Here is a 22,017-nt window from a genome sequence, read left to right as displayed (position 1 = left end):
CTCTGTGACGTCTGACAGCGCACGTTTGACCTGATGATTGTGATTATTATACAACAGCGGCAGAGAAGCGTCGCTGATGTACCGTTTCTTCAGCCGGGAACGGCGAGCAGTTGGCAGCGGCTTATTAACAGCGCGTGTGTGCAGTCCCGCGCACAGAACGTGGCGTGCCGTCGCCAGACGACTTAATGAGCCGCTAAGAGGCGCGCAAATGAAGCGAGCGCACGGCGCCACGTCTGACCGGATGCAGCGGATGCCCGAGAACACGTGTTACAAGCAGGTAGCGCAGTAGCTGGCGACGATCTGCCCGCATAGTTTAACGTGCTGCACGCTAGCTCAGGGTGTTGAGCGAGACCCGCATCTACTAACGATCGTTGGGCTGGTACATCGGTCAGAGTGGGTGTGGCTTTAGTTGGTTTACCACACCCGTTTAGGTTGCACAAGTCCTCAGTCTCAGATTCAGAAAATACGATACAAATATAGACTGGTCCTCAATCTGCACGTCAGAAAATGCGATACACAAACAGTTAAAATAACGACAACATAGACGAGCGAGGCGGCAAATAGGACATCCAGCCGTAAGGTTTATAGAAAATAAATTTGTCAAATCGTGAAAACAACGAACCCCGTAAGATTGGTTAAACGATAGGAAAGACAGCAGAGTACGCAAATAATGGCGCCGTTATCTTTACCTACGAACAATAGCGCCCTTACACTAAAGGAAATCACTCGTATCTGATCACGAAATCGACAAAATTTCAACGTCGTGCAAAGGCTGCATCTAAATCGAGAGAAATGAAAAGTTGTTCTGTCACGCTACGTAAAGATGTAGCATCCGTCGATAAAACATCTAATTCGCAACAGGTAATGATCGTACCATAGTAATCACTAAGAATAACAACCTAATGGGATACTGCATGTAATTAACGCGCAATTTCAGACGTGGCTCATTGTTAAGTTACTGAACAGTTTCGGAGGATTTACAAAGTAGATTTAATTAAATGGAGTTCTGCTGTAAGGTGTGCAGTAGAGTTTCACACTGCTGATTACTAAATAAAGTATCTGCCTGTGACGGAATATCAGAACATGCTTGTGAGTAGACTGAAGAGCCATAGTAGCTTCGGGTACAATGATGAATTATGTTAGTGCCGTCACTGCTCTTGACATGTTCGTAACCTGATGAATATCCTTGCCTGATGATATAAACTGAATGTTGTCTGACGCTGTTCTCAGACAAGGCAGTTACATGTTGGCAGGTAGTACCTTCATAAAACTATTGCAATGTAAATGATGGAAATACTTGAAGCTGAATTGTAACATAACTCAATCTGATGTATTGCGTGTAAATATTGTAACAGATTCTTTATTGTTTCACCACACGATCGTCGAACAGTCACTCCGACCATCAAATATCTAGAGGTATCCACCTAGTGCATAAAGGTAGTTTTGAGAAGAGAGATGCACAACAGATTACTTGGAAGAGCACTTAGGCAGTGAACTACATAACAAACAAATTTACAAATAATTAAAAAGGAACTTCGCCTGTCAAACTCTTGAATATTTACCTAGGTTGGCGCAAAAGAGAGAAAACATAGAAATAAGTGCTGCATATTTAATTTGTGACGTGTTTAGTCAGCGCAAAATTGTCAGATAAACTATTCAAAGAATTCCAGTGAAAGACGTTAAAGGACAGACATTTTCCGTCACGGATTGTAAGCTCCACTTAAGAATGAAGCGCCGGAGACCTGTACCCATCTGTAGGCGCACTAATCTCTTTTGTCGTTGTAAAACGTAGGATGGATGCAGTAAATTAATTTAGTCTGTCTCGAATTTTGGCGTTTTGGATATAGGCAAGAGCGTTCCACGAAAAGAAGTCTTCCTTGTAATAACCTCCATGTAAGTTTATTGAGAGTCTCTCCATTAACCGGGTTATTCTTATTAGTCTGAAAATGAAGTAAATACTGATCTAATGTTGCTCAGTATACTGCTATCAGTTATCAATAAAAATATCTGCACTTATACCCCTAACACTATATATATCGAAACGTGGCTTACTTAAGAAAATAGAAAGTGTAAAGATATCTGAGGAACGAAAGAAAGAAACAGGAATAAAGCAGTGTTGAATGTGGCTCAGTGGTAAAGTGACAGAATGTGGCACCAAAGACCTCGGGTTCGGTCCCCTCTCACTCCCAGGACTTTATCTGTCGCTTGTCACTTCTGCGACTTTTAGCAGTGTTTGCCCATTTGAAAAAGACCGAGTTGCAGCATGGTTTGAAATCACTTTAAACTGTAGGTCTTCCTATAACTGGCTGGATAAGTCAGTTCAGAAGTAGGAACACGCTAATGTTAAACCACCTGCAAAATTACCATGCGTAGCAAAGCACTGTGATGTTCAAATCAACTTTCGGGTTGATGAAAGCCACTCATTACTAAGCAAACTTAATAAAAGAAGAAGTACAATGATAGAAATATGAAACAAAGGATTCCCATTGAAAAAGGAAGAGAGCAGCAGGTATTGATCATAAATCAAGGAGTAAGACACTGTTTAATGTAGACTTAAAGGATACCACTCGTATATGGCCCACAGGGTATTAATCTAGCACAAAGCGACTTAATAGTACGGTGCTATTTGCTGACGAACTTCTACTTGTCGATAAAACAGGAGATGACTTGAGAAGAGCATTACATAAGCTTCAGCTGTACTCAACGTAACATGATCTAAATATTTCCATAAAAAAAAAAAAAAAAAAAAAAGGTCATGCCTTTCTTGCCAAGAAACCTCTAAGCGTCAAAATAATGATCAATATCCAACTAACTGAACAAATCTTTAACTTTAGCTATCTTGGATATATCTGTTGACGACAAGAAGGACACAGATATTAAATTAAATAAGTTCCAAATGATGTGCGGCATCATAAGATGCACGTTAAGAAACAAAACCCGGCAGGACACCCAACTCGAGTTATATAAGGTAATGGCCGTTCTTATGCTGCTTTATGGAAGTATGAGAGAAATGTATAATCAGAAAGAGGGATAGAAACCGCGTACAAACTGCGGAAATGAAATTTCAAAAGTTCTGTAAATAGCTGTTCTCATCAACATTAATTTAGAAATGAAAAGATTAGAGGAGAGTTGCAAATATACAGTGTTTCCAGGTTAAATATTAATATAAAATTTAACAACTTGAGACGTAATTGAGATATTTATAGGCGGTTTTCTTCTACAAATACGGTGACTTAGATGTCATCTGTGTTTGCTTGCGGCAGTTGGTACCATGTGCGCATGCGCTAAACTGCTTTTTTGATGCAAATGTGTGTCAGTAGCCTTGTGCTTTGTTTCGTGGAGCTAAAGTCTGTTACACTGGTACGACATTATTTCCGGCGTAAGGAATGCGACGAACTGACAATGTTTCGACTTCCGTAAAAATCAAATGGTTCAAATGGCTCTGACACTATTGGATTTAACTTCTGAGGTCATCAGTCCCCTAGAACTTAGAGCTACTTAAACCTAACTAACCTAAGGACATCACACACATCCAAGCCCGAGGCAGGATTCGAACCTGCGACCGTAGCAGTCGCGCGGTTCCAGACTGTAGCGCCTAGAAAAACTCGGCCACCCCGGCCGGCTTAAAAATCAAGAAATGGGACAAGCCGCCTCGGGAAACTGGGAGTTCATTTTCGATGTTGGGCCACCACGCCGACAAGCAAGTAGGCAGTGACAGTTACCTCGCTCGACGGTACACGATGTCGTCCTTAAAAGGTTGGTCTACGGGCGTACACACTGCAGTTTGGTGACATGAGGACATGTCGCGACGGAAGGCATTCGTGGAGCCAGTTCTGACAAAAATGCATGAAAACGAGGTATTCCACACTTCCAGCACGTTAAACGTGCACAATTGCAGCATACGGGAAACTGTCCTCCCCCCCTCTTAGTGAGTGATAGAGCGTGAACGTGCCTCTCCGAAAGTAAATGTGTGGTGTGGATTCTTGAAGGACAGGGCTATTTAGGCTATTTATAGGCACGTTCTTCTTTGCAGTGACTACAGTTAATGCAACAACTTACGTAGACATTTTGGACCTGTATGCTGTGCCACAACTTCCTCGTGATGGGACCTTTCAACAAGATGACATTTGCCATTTTGTGATCACTGTGTGAGATTTCTTGGATCGTGATTTCCCAGGTCGCTCGATTGGGAGAGGTAGTCCATTTACTGCTTCGTCCCCGAGAAGCCCAGACATTAGACCACTTGATTTTTTGCTGTGGGGTTTACCAAGAGTAAGTGTACCAGACACCAGTTCGTGATCTACCAGATCTGCGCCATTACACTTGTGCAGCTACAGCAAATACTGCGCCTGCAATGCTGCAGAATACTTCGAGAGAAGTGGAACGACGTCTGTCGCACCATTGATGGTGCTCATCTCATGCCAAGGTGTGTTAGGTGCGTAAAAAAAAAAAAAAAAAAAAAAAAAAAAAAAAAAACTTTTGGAATCATACCGTCAATAAATACACTCCTGGAAATGGAAAAAAGAACACATTGACACCGGTGTGTCAGACCCACCATACTTGCTCCGGACACTGCGAGAGGGCTGTACAAGCAATGATCACACGCACGGCACAGCGGACACACCAGGAACCGCGGTGTTGGTCGTCGAATGGCGCTAGCTGCGCAGCATTTGTGCACCGCCGCCGTCAGTGTCAGCCAGTTTGCCGTGGCATACGGAGCTCCATCGCAGTCTTTAACACTGGTAGCATGCCGCGACAGCGTGGACGTGAACCGTATGTGCAGTTGACGGACTTTGAGCGAGGGCGTATAGTGGGCATGCGGGAGGCCGGGTGGACGTACCGCCGAATTGCTCAACACGTGGGGCGTGAGGTCTCCACAGTACATCGATGTTGTCTCCAGTGGTCGGCGGAAGGTGCACGTGCCCGTCGACCTGGGACCGGACCGCAGCGACGCACGGATGCACGCCAAGACCATAGGATCCTACGCAGTGCCGTAGGGGACCGCACCGCCACTTCCCAGCAAATTAGGGACACTGTTGCTCCTGGGGTATCGGCGAGGACCCTTCGCAACCGTCTCCATGAAGCTGGGCTACGGTCCCGCACACCGTTAGGCCGTCTTCCGCTCACGCCCCAACATCGTGCAGCCCGCCTCCAGTGGTGTCGCGACAGGCGTGAATGGAGGGACGAATGGAGACGTGTCGTCTTCAGCGATGAGAATCGCTTCTGCCTTGGTGCCAATGATGGTCGTATGCGCGTTTGGCGCCGTGCAGGTGAGCGCCACAATCAGGACTGCATACGACCGAGGCACACAGGGCCAACACCCGGCATCATGGTGTGGGGAGCGATCTCCTACACTGGCCGTACACCACTGGTGATCGTCGAGGGGACACTGAATAGTGCACGGTACATCCAAATCGTCATCGAACCCATCGTTCTACCATTCCTAGACCGGCAAGGGAACTTGCTGTTCCAACAGGACAATGCACGTCCACATGTATCCCGTGCCACCCAACGTGCTCTAGAAGGTGTAAGTCAACTACCCTGGCCAGCAAGATCTCCGGATCTGTCCCCCATTGAGCATGTTTGGGACTGGATGAAGCGTCGTCTCACGCGGTCTGCACGTCCAGCACGAACGCTGGTCCAACTGAGGCGCCAGGTGGAAATGGCATGGCAAGCCGTTCCACAGGACTACATCCAGCATCTCTACGATCGTCTCCATGGGAGAATAGCAGCCTGCATTGCTGCGAAACGTGGATATACACTGTACTAGTGCCGACATTGTGCATGCTCTGTTGCCTGTGTCTATGTGCCTGTGGTTCTGTCAGTGTGATCATGTGATGTATCTGACCCCAGGAATGTGTCAATAAAGTTTCCCCTTCCTGGGACGATGAATTCACGGTGTTCTTATTTCAATTTCCAGGAGTGTATTTCAATTAGTCTATATCTTAAGTTATTACATCTTATGTTATTATATGTTTAACCCGGACATCCTGTATAGCCGAAACGACAAAAAACAACTACGTAAAAACGAAGAGACCGTATAGAACGTATGAGTGGAAGAACATTATCAAAAGCAGCAAGTAGATACAAGCCAGTAGGAAGACGAAATGTGGGAAGACAAAAGAAATGATGGGAATAGATCCTACGAGTCCGGAACAGGTCACTAAGTCCTACTCCTAGTCGGGGAGGAGGAGGAGGAGAAGAAGAAGAAGAAGAAGAAGAGGAGGAGGAGGAGGAGGAGGAAGCTTGCGGAGGAAGCTTGCCATTGGTGAAGCTCCAAGTGCTCGATACGAAACAATTATAATAATAGAGATAAAGCAGTCATCAATCCAAAGGTTGACTTGATCAATCAGTGCTACGCTAAGTATATTCCATTGTTGGTTCTAAGACATTACCTTACTCCGATTTTCGAACTGACTTTTCCAGTTATAGAGGGCTCTACAATTAAAACTAGACTCCGGATCAGGGGACGTTTCGGCATTTTTCTCGTAAATATATTGAGAGAAGTGAAAGAACTGATAACTGACAGATAAAAACTGTAAACGTGACAAGGGGTCGAAGCCTAGACTTTTGAATCAGTAGTTCCACAAATTAACCAACGAGCCACGAATCACACAATAATAATAATAATAATAATAATAATAATAATAATAATAATGTGAGATGTCGCGTTGCATTAGCATTTTAAGATACACAGTACGTCCATTCCCGCTGCTCCACCTTCCAGAAGGAAAAACTATGACAACAATGACGAGATTCAGCACAGCATTCCCGTGAGATCACTGGCCGCTGTCGCCCCGTATACGGAGCATTACATCACCCAGCAGCACTCGGAATTAACTGTTGCGCGAACGCGGATGTAGCTAACATGTTGGCTTTGTTTTGGCCGCAGCGCAAACATTTACTTTGTCTTTAATTTCGTTACTCGGTCGGCGGTAGCCGCCGCCCACATCTGGCGCTCCCCGGCGGGGACGACCGTGTCTCGCCAACATCCATTACCGCTCGTTCTGACCTGCCAGCCATAAGCCTGTTGGCGCCGTGCAAACAATCTCTCTGGATTTGCATATTCATATTAACGAGCGCGCAAAAAAGTGGGCGGCTTGTTTTGTGGCGCTGACGTGGTGGGCTGTTTGCGCGCTATATATGGGTCATGAGGTAAGGCACGGCCGCCGAGCGTCTACCAACCTCGTCTGCGGATTAGGGCAGTCTGATATCCAAGCAGATCAACTTTCGACACTGATTCCGTGGACGAAGTGACAGTACAAATGTCTATCACGTCTCTAATGAGCCCGTCGTCGACGGAAAATTTAATTCCAATCTTGGTTGCTTCCCAGTATCTATCGAACTTGCTCAACGGACATTTGTTCAAATGGTTCAAATGGTTCTGAGCACTATGGGACTTAACATCTGAGGTCATCAGTTCCCTAGAACTTAGAACTACTAAAACCTAACTAACCTAAGTACATCACACACATCCATGCCCGAGGCAGGATTCGAACCTGCGACGTAGCGGTCGCGCGGTTTCAGACTGAAGCGCCTAGAACCGCTCGGCCACCCGGCCGGCCGAACATCTGTATTGTGTCGCGTAGTTAGAATGGTCCCCATGTGATTGTCTCATTCCCAACCGCTGCTTTATATCGTACTTCTGAACTTTTCAAGAGGCAGTGCACAGTAAAGCAATCAGTTATTTTAATAATCCTAAATTACCCAATTAACACACTCACAGAAATGGCTCACCAGTTGACAAGGCAATTTAAAACCAATTTTTTGAAAAATTAGAACCTTTCTAATTTATAAAACGTGACTATTAGGTGTCTCTGAAGTATAGGATAGAGTATACGAGTATATCGTGTCATACTGTTAAATGACATAATTGTCGAATTATGGTAACATCATACATTTGTTTCGACTTTTGGGTAGGAAGTCGCTTTATGCTGTTATATAATAAGAAATAAATTTGTAGCCGACTGGGACACTGTAACTTCCGTGTTCCTCAGAGAACCCCCCTTTTTATGCTCATGATATACATGAATGATTTACCATTTACTGTAGTATATCTGGTTTGATACTATGCAAGACACCTTACAGTGTGTGCCTGAGAACGCATCAGTACTCCAATTACATTCTTCTTTTCTAGGACGATCCCCGAAGGGTCGCCGAAATTGCATGAACCCGCGAGAAACAACTTCTCTATTCTGCTGCAGCGATCATTTTTTGAGACGTTTGTGGGAGGAGGGAAATATTTGCGTGACTCTTCTGCACATGTACGCTTTCGGAACTTCAAATGGTTCAAATGGTTCTGAGCACTATGGGACTTAACATCCGTCGTCATCAGTCCCCTAGAACTTAGAACTACTTAAACCTAACTAACCTAAGGACATCACACACATCCATGCCCGAGGCAGGATTCGAACCTGCGACCGTAGCAGTCGCGCGGTTCCGGACTGAGCGCCTGAACCGCTAGACCACCGCGGCCGGCTTCGGAACTTCAACAGAAAAACGTTTCATGACGAACAGCCCCAGTCTTGTAGCGTCTCCTACGTCAGTAGACGTTACATTTCAACAATATATAGAAGAACAAGTGTGAAAGTAGCCCAAAAACCAAGTATTAAAGGAATGAAATGAATAGTTCATACATCGAAAAGGCAATACTGAAAATCTTGGACAACTGAATACAAAAACTAAGTGAAAGGGAAAAGCAATAAAGTGAAGAGTAAAACTAGTCTGAAAATCTTTAGACAGTGGGTAACAGAGTTTCCAGAACGAAACTTTCAATGTATCTGAAACAGAAAGTTTACAAGGTTGTGTATTACCAGTTTAACGGCGGTTAGATGCAGACTTTTGGTGCGAAAACCATTCAAAAACTAAGAGCTCAGAGAGAAAGGAAGAGATGTCTTTTTGTAATTATTAGGAGGGACAAAGAAACGAATAAATACATGAGGACCCAGAACTTGGAGTTATTATAGGTGGCCCAAGGGCGTTATTTTCGAATTCTAAGAGATAAGGAAGAAAGTGAAATTACGTTTTTACGTCCCGTCGACGACGAGGTCATTAGAAACGGAACGCAAGTACATGTAGAGATGGGAGGCGGGAAGGAAATCGAACAGACCCTTTCAAAGGAACCATCCCGATATTCGCGTGAAGCCATCGAGGGAAATTTAAGTTGAACAGTCAAGATCGCAATAATATTTCTTTACATACCGGTTTCAGCTTACGTAAAAGCCATCTTCAAAATTTTTGGCGCCCTATGGCTGGTGCTGGTGGCGTCAAAATGGCTCAAATGGCTCTGAGCACTATGGGACTCAACATCTGAGGTCATCAATCCCCTAGAACTACTTAAACCTAACTAACCTAAGGACATCACACACATCCTTGCCCGAGGCAGGATTGGAACCTGGACCGTAGCAGCAGCGCGGTTCTGGACTGAAGCGCCTAGAACCGCTCTGCCACAGCGGCCGGCGCTGGCAACTTCTCGATTGTCTCGTGATACCGCGATCGTACACAACAATATTATTGCGATCTTGACTGTTCATTTCAACTTAAATATAGCATCAGGTCGCTGCTCTCCACAGACTATGTTGTCTAAATTTATGATTTAGGGATATCACGGAAAACCAAAACCTGGGTGGCCTAACGAAGATCTGAACTGCTTCCTGCCGGAAACGAGTCCCGTGTGTCACGTATGCGCCCCCTCACTTGGTTAAATAAGGGAGGAAGAGGCCGAGACGCCGACACGATAGAAGTTGAGTACATTAAGCCAGAAAAAGGCAGCAGCAACGTGGATATTACTACTGAACACCGGAACCCTGGCGAGGTTATCTGCCTGCACCCCTGGCAAAACATACAAAGCTGCAGGCCCTCCTGTTTGCAGTTTTTACTACGTTGATTTGCTAATTTTATATCTAATTTTAAAAAAAATTAAGCATGGTTGAAAATATTAGTTAACGGGATGATGAAAAATATTACAAACAGAAAATTAAATGTATCATTGTAATAAATACAATACATATTCTATAAGCTTTCTATAAAAAATGAAAGGAAAACAAAAAATATACAGGGTGCTAAAAAACTGGAACTTATTCTTACAAGAAATAGTATTGGTGAAAACTACAAGACACCCATACCTGTTGAGATATGGGCCGTTGAATATCCGCTGCTCACAGCTTGCATTTTATTTACATGTGAGACAAGCTTCACAAGAGATGGCACAGTAAATTACCGCAATACGCACGCGTGGGAAACTAATTGTCGGTGCCAGACACACGGTGCCAGACACAGACGTCTGTGTGAACCGAGCGCATTGTTTCCACACAAACCATGTGCGTGTTAGATGTCTGTTAGGCTGGAGCTGTTTCTTTAAGATGCTGCCTGGACGAAATGACACTGTGACAACAACGTGCTTTTTCAGTCACGGGTCGAGAGAAATGCTTCTTCCCATAGGCAGAAGATAGGAAAGAAACGAGTAGTAAGCGAAATCACATACGTCTCACATTCTGTACGTGTGCCTTTGGTGAAGGCCTATCTGACCACACCCTCGGGAAGGCCTGACTGAAGGCCAATATCAGAACTCTATATAATGTCGTTATTCAGAGTGATGTCAAATGACTGATGGTGTTGATTTACGTGCTCCGTTGAGCACAAGACCTTAAGCTGGCACAGGAAAACGTGCGTGGACGAGAATCTGGTGATGTCACAGTGTGGAATTCCAAGTCCCACTACACTGAGGAGCGTGATGTAAAGAATCTGGCGTGTTAGATTTTTGCCACGTGGAGAGGAACGTGGCCAATGAGATGCGATAAAGTTTTACGCAAGCAGAACATAGCAGCTGCTATATTGTATGGCATTGAACAGTGTATTTGGTGGGTTTTCTTTCTCGTAGAGAACATCGTGTAAATACAGGCCCTTTCAAAGTATCAACACACCGAGCGAGGTGGCGCAGTGGTAGCACACTGGACTCACATTCGGGAGGACGACGGTTCAATCCCGCGTCCAGCCATCCTGATTTTGGTTTTCCGTGATTTCCCTAAATCGCTCCAGGCAAATGCTGGGATGGTTCCTTTGAAAGGGCACGGCCGACTTTCTTCCCCATCCTTCGCTAATCCGATGAGACCGATGACCTCGCTGTTTGGTCTCTTCCCTCAAAACAACAATAAAAAAGTATCAACAAATTGAGGATCTTTCGAAAAAGCTTCGTTTTGGCAACGATTACTTATAATAAAATGACATGTCGGTAGGTAAAGAATTCCCGCAGTTGATGTTTTTATTGTTGTAACTTGCGTGCTGCGGAAGTCTGCCCTTTCAATGCTACAGCTCAATGATGAACTGTCAAAAGCGCGTCTTTTTGGTGCAATTTGCATATTGAATAACGAAATTTGTGAATGCAGTCTTCAGTTATTGCATGTCATGTACGGAGGTACGATTGCTTGGTCAAAGTTGTACTTTGGTAGGGCTAGATCAAATTGTAGTGCAGTTGACGGCGTCCTCTGAGTTGTAAAGAGTAAGTAACGAGTTCGACGCCATCTGCTTCCATTTCTTTCTCAAATTTTTTTCCCTAATACATTCTGGGCCTTTCTTATTCATTTAAGCTATATTATCTCAAAAGTCGAAGTTACTTATTATAAATAATATATATTTATTATAAATAATGCATATTTATAATAAATAACGTATTTGCTGCAATTCTTGTTGCAAAAGCCTCCGACTGTAATGTTTCCCCACTGGCCAGAAATCTTATCACAACTACCAGGCCGGCAGTTGTGACCGGGCGGTTCTAGGCGCTTCAGTCCGGAACCGCGCTGCTGCTACGGTCGCAGGTTGGAATCCTGCCTCGGGCATGGATGTGTGTGATGTCCTTAGGTTAGTTAGGTTTAAGCAGTTCTAAGTCTAGGGTACTGATGACCTCGGATGTTAAGTCCCATAGTGCTCAGAGCCATTCGAACCATTGTTTGAACAACTGCCAGTCTATGTCTGACAGTAAACACAAGTTACAAACTGAAACTTTCTGTAAAATGTATATATCTATCCCTGAGTTTATGGACTGGCTCTTGTTTGTATCTTTCCGGTAAATATATTTTTCAGTGATGGTGAGAACGTTCGAAAGAATATCCTCTTCCATTCGAATGTAATTACAACGATTCCCAATCTTTAAATCTATGTGATGAAGTTCGTTATTTCAGAGTGTTCGTAGTCAACAGAATATCGAGAACATGGGTATTATGCACGTGCAAACTGATATTCGACGCTACACCTTAACTATATTGAATTTAGCCGCGCGGGATTAGCCGAGCGCTCTCAGGCGCTGCAGTCATGGACTGTGCGGCTGGTCCCGACGGAGGTTCGAGTCCACCCTCGGGCATGGGTGTGTGTGTTCGTCCTTAGGATAATTTAGGTTAAGTAGTGTGTAAGCTTATGGACTGATGACCTTAGCAAATAAGTCCCATAAGATTTCACACACATTTGAACATTTTATATATTGAATTTAAAACCGAAAACGGGATGAAAATTCAGCTAACGAATACCTTTTGCTGTTATGCATCTCAGATAATTGTACAGTATTATTTAGTGTTCCTCTGCTAGCAGTTCGCTGTTTAAGCTGTCGACGAGTGAAGAATCTTCTTAGTTATTTTCTCCGCTCTTCTTCGACAACAGCTAATAGGGTTTACGCCGCTATTAACGTGCGTCCATTTTCGTAAACTGTATGTTTTGCGAGATAAATAAAGCCGACAAGTGCCGATGGAGAGCGCTGAGAGAGCAAATCACTTTCACCAGCCCGTCCCGCGTGCCGAATGCGCAGTCTCTCATGAGATCAAATGTTCAAATGTTTGTGAAGTTCTAAGGCACCGAACTGCTGAGGTCATCGGTCCCTAGACTTACACACTACATAAACTAACTTATGCTAAGAACAAAACACACACCCATCACATGAGATCGGATCTCCTGTCAATGTTCGCTGCCTCATGCCGTGTCCGGACGGCCTTACAAACACTTGCGAGGCGAAAATCTGAGAGAACAGAGCAGGAACCAGAAAGTCACACGTAATATGTGTATGGAACCCGAGGCGTTATAGCGCGAGAAAGACGAAGCCAGTGACGGCCCTACTATAGTTCGATCCATGAACGACGGATGTTCGAGAATGTCGAGGCGCGGACGTGGATTGCCTTGTTGACGATTCCATGCAACACTTGCAGCATGCGCATGCACGTGTTTTTCGTTTGAAAAAAGCTTATATCCTGCAAATTATGTCTCTCGCTAGCTTATGCAGAATTTATCACTTACCCCACAATCAGCGATGACTGTTCGCAACAAATGGAATCAAAGTTCGCTAACAACTCGCTACGATTATGTTTAATGCTACACTGGGTGTTGTGTGATGTCCTTAGGTTAGTTAGGTTTAAGTAGTTCTAAGTTCTAGAGGACTGATGACCATAGATGTTAAGTCCCATAGTGCTTAGAGCCATTTGAACCAATTTAATGCTACACTAGCTACGGCATTCCCAGCAGAGCACACAAAACACTACTGAACGCTCATTGGCTGTCGGAGAATACGTGCCGTAGGTGCGCAGAACAAGTCTACCAGGTGTGCCGGTATGAAATGAGCGTTTTTTTTTGTGAAAATGAAACACTGATTTTGAATTGAAAAGTAAAAACATTTTATTCGAAGTACTGACCATTGCTTTCTATACATTTTGACCACCTCTCTGGAAATCTGTGGACACCACCCCAATAGAAATGTTCGTCTTTTGAAGCAAACCAATCAGACACCCAATTTTCGACTTCTTCGTAGGAATCGAAGTGTTCCTCAGCCAATGCGTGTCCCATTGATGAAAACAAATGGTAGTCGGAGGGGACCAAGTCTGGTGAATACGGCGGCTGGGGTAGCAGCTCCCAGCCAAGTGTTTTGATTGTATCCTGAACCAGTTTTGCTTTGTGTGCAGGTGCATCGTCGTGTAAAAAAAATACTTTGCCATGTCTTCTGGCCCATTCTAGTCTTTTTTCGATCGATGCATAGTTCAAATTGATCATTTGTTGTCTGTAACGATTAGTATTCACAGTTTCACCGGGTTTTAGAAGCTCATTATACACCACACCTTTCTGACCCCACCAAACCCAGAGCATTGTCTTCTTGCCGAATCGATCTGGTTTTGCAGTCGATGTTGATGGTTGTCCCGGATTAAACCATTATTTTTCCCGTTTAGGATTCTTTTCATCGCCAATAACGAAAAAATTGATTTTCTTTCATGTCTTTGAAGCAAAATTTGACAAATGGTTTTCGGTTTTCCATCTGTCTTTCATTCAATTCATGTGGCACTCATTTTCCACACTTTTGGGTCTTTCCCATAGCTTTAAAACGGTCAGAAATTGTTTGCTGTGCAACATTTAGCATTGCTGCCGTTTGCTTCTGACTCAAAGTATCATCTTCATCCAATATTGCTTGCAATTCGGCGTCTTCGAACTTTTTTGGTGGTCTTCCACGTTCTTCATTTCTTCCATCAAAATCATTATTTCTGAACCGTTGAAACCATCTTTTGCGTGTTGCTTCTGATAGAGCATGATCACCATATGCCTCGACAAGCATTCGATGCGGCTCTGCAGCACTTTTTTTCAAATGAAAACAAAAAATTAATGCTTTCCGCAAATCATCACTTTCTGGCACAACTCTACCATCTGGTGAGCAAGATGTATGAAACTGGCGAAATACCCTCAGACTTCTTGAAGAATATAATAATTCCAATCCCATAGAAAGCAGGTGTTGACAGATGTGAAAATTACCGAACAATCAGTTTAATAAGCCACAGCTGCAAAATACTAACACGAATTCTTTACAGACGAATGGAAAAACTAGTAGAAGCCGACCTGGGGGAAGATCAGTTTGGATTCCGTAGAAATACTGGAACACGTGAGCCAATAGTGACCTTACGACTCACCTTAGAAGAAAGATTAAGGAAAGGCAAACCTACGTTTCTAGCATTTGTAGACTTAGAGAAAGCTTTTGACAATTTTGACTGGAATACTCTCTTTCAAATTCTAAAGGTGGCAGGGGTAAAATACAGGGAGCGAAAGGCTATTTACAATTTGTACAGAAACCAGATGGCAGTTATAAGAGTCGAGGGACATGACAAGGAAGCAGTGGTTGGGAAGGGAGTAAGACAGGGTTGTAGCCTCTCCCCGATGTTATTCAATCTGTATATTGAGCAAGCAGTAAATGAAACAAAAGAAAAATTCGGAGTAGGTATTAAAATCCATGGAGAAGAAATAAAAACTTTGAGGTTCGCCGATGACATTGTAATTCTGTCAGAGACAGCAAAGGACTTGGAAGAGCAGTTGAACGGAATGGACAGTGTCTTGCAAGGAGGATATAAGATGAACATCAACAAAAGCAAAACGAGGATAATGGAATGTAGTCGAATTAAGTCGGGTGATGCTGAGGGTATTAGATTAGGAAATGAGACACTTAAAGTAGTAAAGGAGTTTTGCTATTTGGGGAGCAAAATAACTGATGATGGTCGAAGTAGAGAGGATATAAAATGTAGACTGGCAATGGCAAGGAAAGCGTTTCTAAAGAAGAGAAATTTTGTTAACATCGAGTATAATTTTAAGTGTCAGGAAGTCATTTCTGAAAGTATTTGTATGGAGTGTGGCCATGTATGGAAGTGAAACATGGACGGTAAATAGTTTGGACAAGAAGAGAATAGAAGCTTTCGAAATGTGGTGCTACAGAAGAATGCTGAAGATTAGATGGGTAGTATTGAATAGGATTGGGGAGAAGAGAAGTTTGTGGCACAACTTGACCAGAAGAAGGGATCGGTTGGTAGGACATGTTCTGAGGCATCAAGGGATCACCAATTTAGTATTGGAGGGCAGCGTGGAGGGTAAGAATCGTAGGGGGAGACCAAGAGATGAATACACTAAGCAGATTCAGAGGGATGTAGGTTGCAGTAGGTACTGGGAGATGAAGAAGCTTGCACAGGATAGAGTAGCATGGAGAGCTGCATCAAACCATTCTCAGGACTGAAGACCACAACAACAACAATAACACGATGAAAACATATGACGTTGTTTATTCCATGACTTGATGTATGCTAAATTTCTTTGACAGATGTCATACCAACCACACACAAAAAAAAAAAAAAAATAAGGCTCGTTCACAACAGATTCTCCCTATCGACACATTTGTATCTTAATGCTCATTTCATATCGGTACACCTAGTAAACTTGGCCGCCATCGTTCGTGACTCCAGCTATAGCATCCTGTCACCTCGGACTTCACCGCGCGCCGAAGCTGTGCCTGCCAACAATGGGGCAGCGGCATTGAGCCCATTAAGCGACGGCAGCCCGCCATCAGCTCGACCCCAACGTGCGAGGTACCAGCTGAGTGGAGGGCGGAGCGCAGGCGCACTTACCCTAATGACTTAACGAAGGCCGAGTCGAGCGAGCGATGAGCGCCCATTTCGCCACGCTTGCAGGCAGTCTCTCGGAGCGCGTCGAACAATAACTCGAGTCCAGCTAATGGCCGTTAGAGCAAACAGGCGGCGCCTTTGATGTCGCGAGACGCCACTCTGGCCGAGCTCATCACGGCAGCGCTCAACGCTGGACTGATTCCACATAATGTTACGTTGCCGGCTGCCTGAACACTCGCAACGATGAATTAGCCGGTATACGTTGCCAGTAACAACGGGTGTTGTGCAGTGGGACACGAAACTGGTTTATGTACCATTAATTTCGGGTTTCCGTGCGAAATTTCAGACACCGAGCGAAGACGCGTCTCTAACAACCCAGTCAAGCTACTCTCAAATTAGTATGCTCAGCTTATTATTATTAATAGTTTCTCATCAAAGTTAAATAGCTATTAGCCCGAAAGTTAGTTTGCATACTTCAGTGCTAAACTAGGTATCATCCAATTGGAGGTGTAGGCTCAGGATTTACTCTGACATAAGATACTGAGAGGGGTAATTGCGTTGGGATGAGTGGACTTCAAGTCTTCCACTTCAACGCGATTCTCCTAAATCGTACAGTGACTGGTTCATTCAAAAGAATGCGGTTAATTTTTTATCCCGTTCTTGTTTACAAGATTATGAGAGTTGGATCCAAACCTTTTTTCTTGTTCAGAACCATTTCACCCAACCAGTTATGTAGCTGACCTAGGGTTTCACTTGAAAGCCAAAAATATTTGGTACTATTCGGCAGGTGGACAGGAATATAATGGTTTCAATCACAATCTACGACGAGGCCATTACAGATGGAGCCACTGTCTTCACTGGGGGAATCCCCCGGATATTCGTCTCTTATAATTTAGGGAAAACATTAATCAGAATAGCTAGACGGAGATTTGAATCTCACTCTTGCCGAACGCAAAGTTCAGTATTTTATTTGTGGAAACGTCCTGTTACCAAACCCAGAATCTATATGCAGTCTGAAAATTGAGCACTTTATAAAAAATAGCTGAAAGGTCTCGGCCTGTTTAATATTTGTAGACAGTGTTAAGATAATCACACAACGGAAGACACAGGATAGAGCAGAGGAATACAGAATTGGTGAAAACACGAGATAAAGAGAGATAAAAGAGTAGTTTGCAGGAAAGAAAAAGGAAGAAAGATAAGAATATCGATATATGTTTTATTTATTTATTTAGGATCTGGTTGTCTGAAGTGGCAGTGTGAGTAAATTATACTATGAACGAACCAAGTTAATACTGGCATTACTTGTACTACTGCAGCTACTAGCACTGATAGTGATAAAAATAATAATAACGATAATAATGACAATAACTCTGACCTTAACGACAACGATGATAGTGACCGATATAACAAGAATTTGTAGGCCTACAAAATAGATGTTTTCTAATATAGTGTGCTCTGGGAAAAAGAATATTAAGGAGACTACGTCGGCTAAGAATACTAGAAAATGAGGAGGAATGCGAGAGGGAACAAGTGCGTACAATGACAATGGTAATCCTTATTATTGTATTAGTAGATAAGCCATTACCTGTCTTCTGAAGCTGGAGATGTTGTTTAGTTCTGTAACATAACGCGGAGTGTTGTTCCAGAGTCAGGTTCCCGCTACTGAGAAGCATTACTAGAAAGTGGCTACAAGTTGGAGTAGAACAGAAAGGACTTTGCGCTGGTGGGAACGGATGGTTCTTCCGTGTTGTTCAGACAAGAGTGTTAAGATCGAAGAGCGATATGAGGCACAGTAGAGAATACACAGGGCATGGAAATCTTTGAACGAGGTGACGTAGTTTTAAAAATACCTGGACAGCGTTTAAAATCCGTTTCTGACCATCCGCAGAACCGTTACCAGTATATCTCTTGATTGCTTAAGGCAAATGCTGGAGTGGTCAAAGGGACTTTAAAACTTATGCTTCCTTTCTTCACTGTCGAAGAAACCATACCGATATGTGATGATTAAAAAATAATATAAAAATTAAGTCAGCGTGCCACAACACGCGTTCGAACCCCATGTCTTTTAAATACAAATCTAACTTCAAGTATTTTGGAGCACTGATCAATGCAAAGATAATTTCTCCTGAAAACTATGTTATGGGAAACCGTTCTTCTATTGTCACGGTATTTAACCCATTCACTATACCCAGTTGCTTCGATTGTAGATAAATAAAAGTACTTCTATTTCCGGCTCAGGGTCAGGGCTAATTCCTCAGGACCTTCCTCACAAAAGCAGAGGTACGGAAGATTAAACACGGCGTATTTTATTGGGAAAATTGACACGGGTGAAAATGTACGGTAATGGAAGCAAAATGTTCAGTAAATATGGGTCCATCGTTTGTGAGATAATTGCCAATGTTTGGGTACGAGCCGTTACTGACTTCAATACCGGTGCTAGTGCTAGTTAATACAACCGTGTTTGAAAAGTAAACTTTTCGACTAAGTCCTCATTTAAGTGGACTCAAATTTCAGCCCTGACCTTGCTAAATCGCAGTATAGAATACGCATGGACCGATACCTTCGACTACAAGATACATCGCTGATATTATAATGCACACAGAATCATCCCCTGCAATACAAGGACGTGCTAAAAGCCAGCGAAAATTTAAAGTATCACATCAAAAACATATACAACAATTCCACAAAAATTAATATACACATAAGTACTGGGGACCGCAGCATAAAATTATGAACACAAGTCACATAGGATACAGTATTATACCCTGAGGTAAGAAAAGTCATGGGATACCTTCTAGCCGGCCGCTGTGGCCGAGCAGTTCTAGGCGCGTGAGTCCGGAATCGCGTTGTTGCTACGGTCGCAGGTTCGAATCCTGCCTCGGGGATGGATGTGTGTGATGTCCTTAGGCTAGTTAGGTTTAAGTAGTTCTAAGTCTAGGGGACTGATGACCTCAGATGTTAAGTCCCACAGTGCTCAGAGCCATTTTGAACCATTTTTGATACCTTCTAATATCGTGTCGGACCTCCTTTAGCCCGGCGTAGTACAGATCCCGATGTGGCATGGACTCAGCAAGTCATTGGAAGTTCCCTGCAGAAAAATTCAGCCATGCTGCCTCTATAGCCGTCCATAATTACGCACATGTGCATGAACTAACCTCTCTATTATGTCCCATAAATGTTCGATGGGATTCAAGTCTGCCGATCAGGGTGGGAAATTCTTCTTTCGAACTGTCCAGAATGTTCTTAACTGCGGCTTGGTGATATGGTGCATTGTCATCCATAAAAATTCCATCGTTGTTGGGGTACGTGAACTCCATGAATGGGCGAAAACCGTCTCCAAGTGGCCGAACAAAACAATTGTCCGTCCATGATCGGTTCAATTGGATCAGAGGGCTCAGTCCACTCCATGTAAACACGAACCACACAATTATGGAGCTATCACTACCTCGCACAGTGCCTTGTTGACAAGTTGGATCCATTGCTTCGTGGAGTCTGTGACAAATCGAAACCTATCATCAGCTCTTACCTGCTGAAATAGGGAATCATCTGACCAGGCCATCGTTTTCCAGTGGTCTAGGCTCCAGCCGATATTATCATGAGCCCAGGAGAGGCGCTGCAGAGGATTTCGTGCTGTTAGCAAAGGCACTCGCGTCGGATGTCTGCTGATAGCACGTTAAGGCCAAATTTCGCCGCACTATCCGAACGAATACGTTCCTCATACATCCCATATTGATTTTTCACGCAGTCTGTTAGCCATAACAACTTTATGCAAACGACGCTGCTCTCGGTGGTTAAGTTAAGGCTGTCGGCCACTGCATTGTCCCGTGGTGAGAGGTGATGCCTGAAATTTGTTTCGCGGCACACTCCTGACACTGTAGACCTTGGAATACTGAATTCCCTAACGATGTTGGAAATGGAATGCTCCACGTGTCTGCCTCCAACAACCATTCCGCGTTCAGAGTCTGTTAATTCCAGTCGTGGAGCCGTAATACCATCGGACACCTTTTCACAGTGCGGCACGTCCCGGCGGAGGTTCGAGTCCTCCCTCGGGCATGGGTGTGTGTGTTTGCCCTTAGGTTAATTTAGGTTAAGTAGTGTGTAAGCTTAGGGACTGATGACCTTAGCAGTTAAGTCCCATAAGATTTACAATTTAAAAAAAAAGGAAAAAAAACCTTTTCACATGAATCACATGAGTACAAATGATAGCTCCGTCAATGCACTACCGTTATATACCTTGTGTACGCAATACTACCGCCATCTGTGTATGTGCACATGCTATATCACGACTTTTGTCACCTCAGTGTAATGTACAAAGCCTCGTCCACAAAAATACAAAGACATGCTAAAACTAGCTAAAATTTAAAGTAACATCTCCAAAAACATCTACAGCAATTCCACAAATATTAATATACATGTAAATACTGGGGACTGTAGTACAAAATTATGAACACGCCAAGGTCCATAGCATACAGTATTAGGTATTGTATTATTGCGTATCTTCTGTAGTATCACTGAAGATGGACATGTAGCCCGAAACGGACAGGCGAAACTAATCAAGTAGCCTATGTCTAGAATGAGATTTTCACAATGCAGCGGAGTGTGCGCTGATATGAAACTTCCTGGCAGATTAAAACTGTGTGCCCGACCGAGACTCGCACTCGGGACCTTTGCCTTTCGCGAACAAGTGCTCTACCATCTGAGCTACCGATGCACGACTCACGCCTGGTCCTCACAGCTTTACTTCTGCCAGTGTCTCGTCTCCTACCATCCGAACTTTACAGAAGCTCTCCTGCGAACCTTGCAGAACTAGCACTCCTGAAAGAAAGGATACTGTGGAGACATGGCTTAGCCACAGCCTGGGGGATGTTTCCAGAATGAGATTTTCACTCTGCAGCGGAGTGTGCGCTGATATGAAACTTCCTGGCACATTAAAACTGTGTGCCCGACCGAGACTCGAACTCGGGACCTCGCTTATGCTGAACGCTGGGTTGGCTGTTTCAGTAGTGCCGTGGCCAGTGTCCTTTCCAACCCCTCTCCAGTCCGTAACTTGGCCTGTTGTGACCACGACGATGCCGAGAGGTGAAACCCAAGGCAAGGCTTGCCGGCACACACAGGTATCAGAACGGCGCCCTCCGGCCCCACGTGGCTGGCCAGCGGATGTCGCCGGTGTTTTTGTGCGGCGGCCGGGCAGCCGAGGGAAGGGGTTGCATTCCTTTCCTTTCCTCGGGCACGGGCAGCGGCAGGTACCCTTCCCCACACCAGCCCTCGGCCAAAGCCGCCGCGACGCGTCCAATCTTTCCGCTGCCCCTCCCCGACAGCTCTTAAAAAATTATCCGACGCCCATCGGCGAGCGTCTAAGAATTCAGAGGAGCAGGACGAGGTGCAACTATCTCTGCACGGGAGCGCGTACGGTGCTAGAATGGGGATGGAAGCAATCACCAGTCCTAGCATCGTATAGTCACCTTAGATTTATTTTCGTAAATTATTAAAATTCGACTGCTACGGTCGCAGGTTCGAATCCTGCCTCGGGCATGGGTGTGTGTGATGTCCTTAGGTTAGTTAGGTTTAAGTAGTTCTAAGTTCTAGGGGACTTATGACCTAAGATGTTGAGTCCCATAGT

The sequence above is a fragment of the Schistocerca cancellata genome, chromosome 5 (genome assembly GCF_023864275.1).
Source record: "Schistocerca cancellata isolate TAMUIC-IGC-003103 chromosome 5, iqSchCanc2.1, whole genome shotgun sequence".
In the NCBI taxonomy this organism is placed as follows: domain Eukaryota; kingdom Metazoa; phylum Arthropoda; class Insecta; order Orthoptera; family Acrididae; genus Schistocerca; species Schistocerca cancellata.
This window is presented reverse-complemented; position numbering follows the sequence as displayed.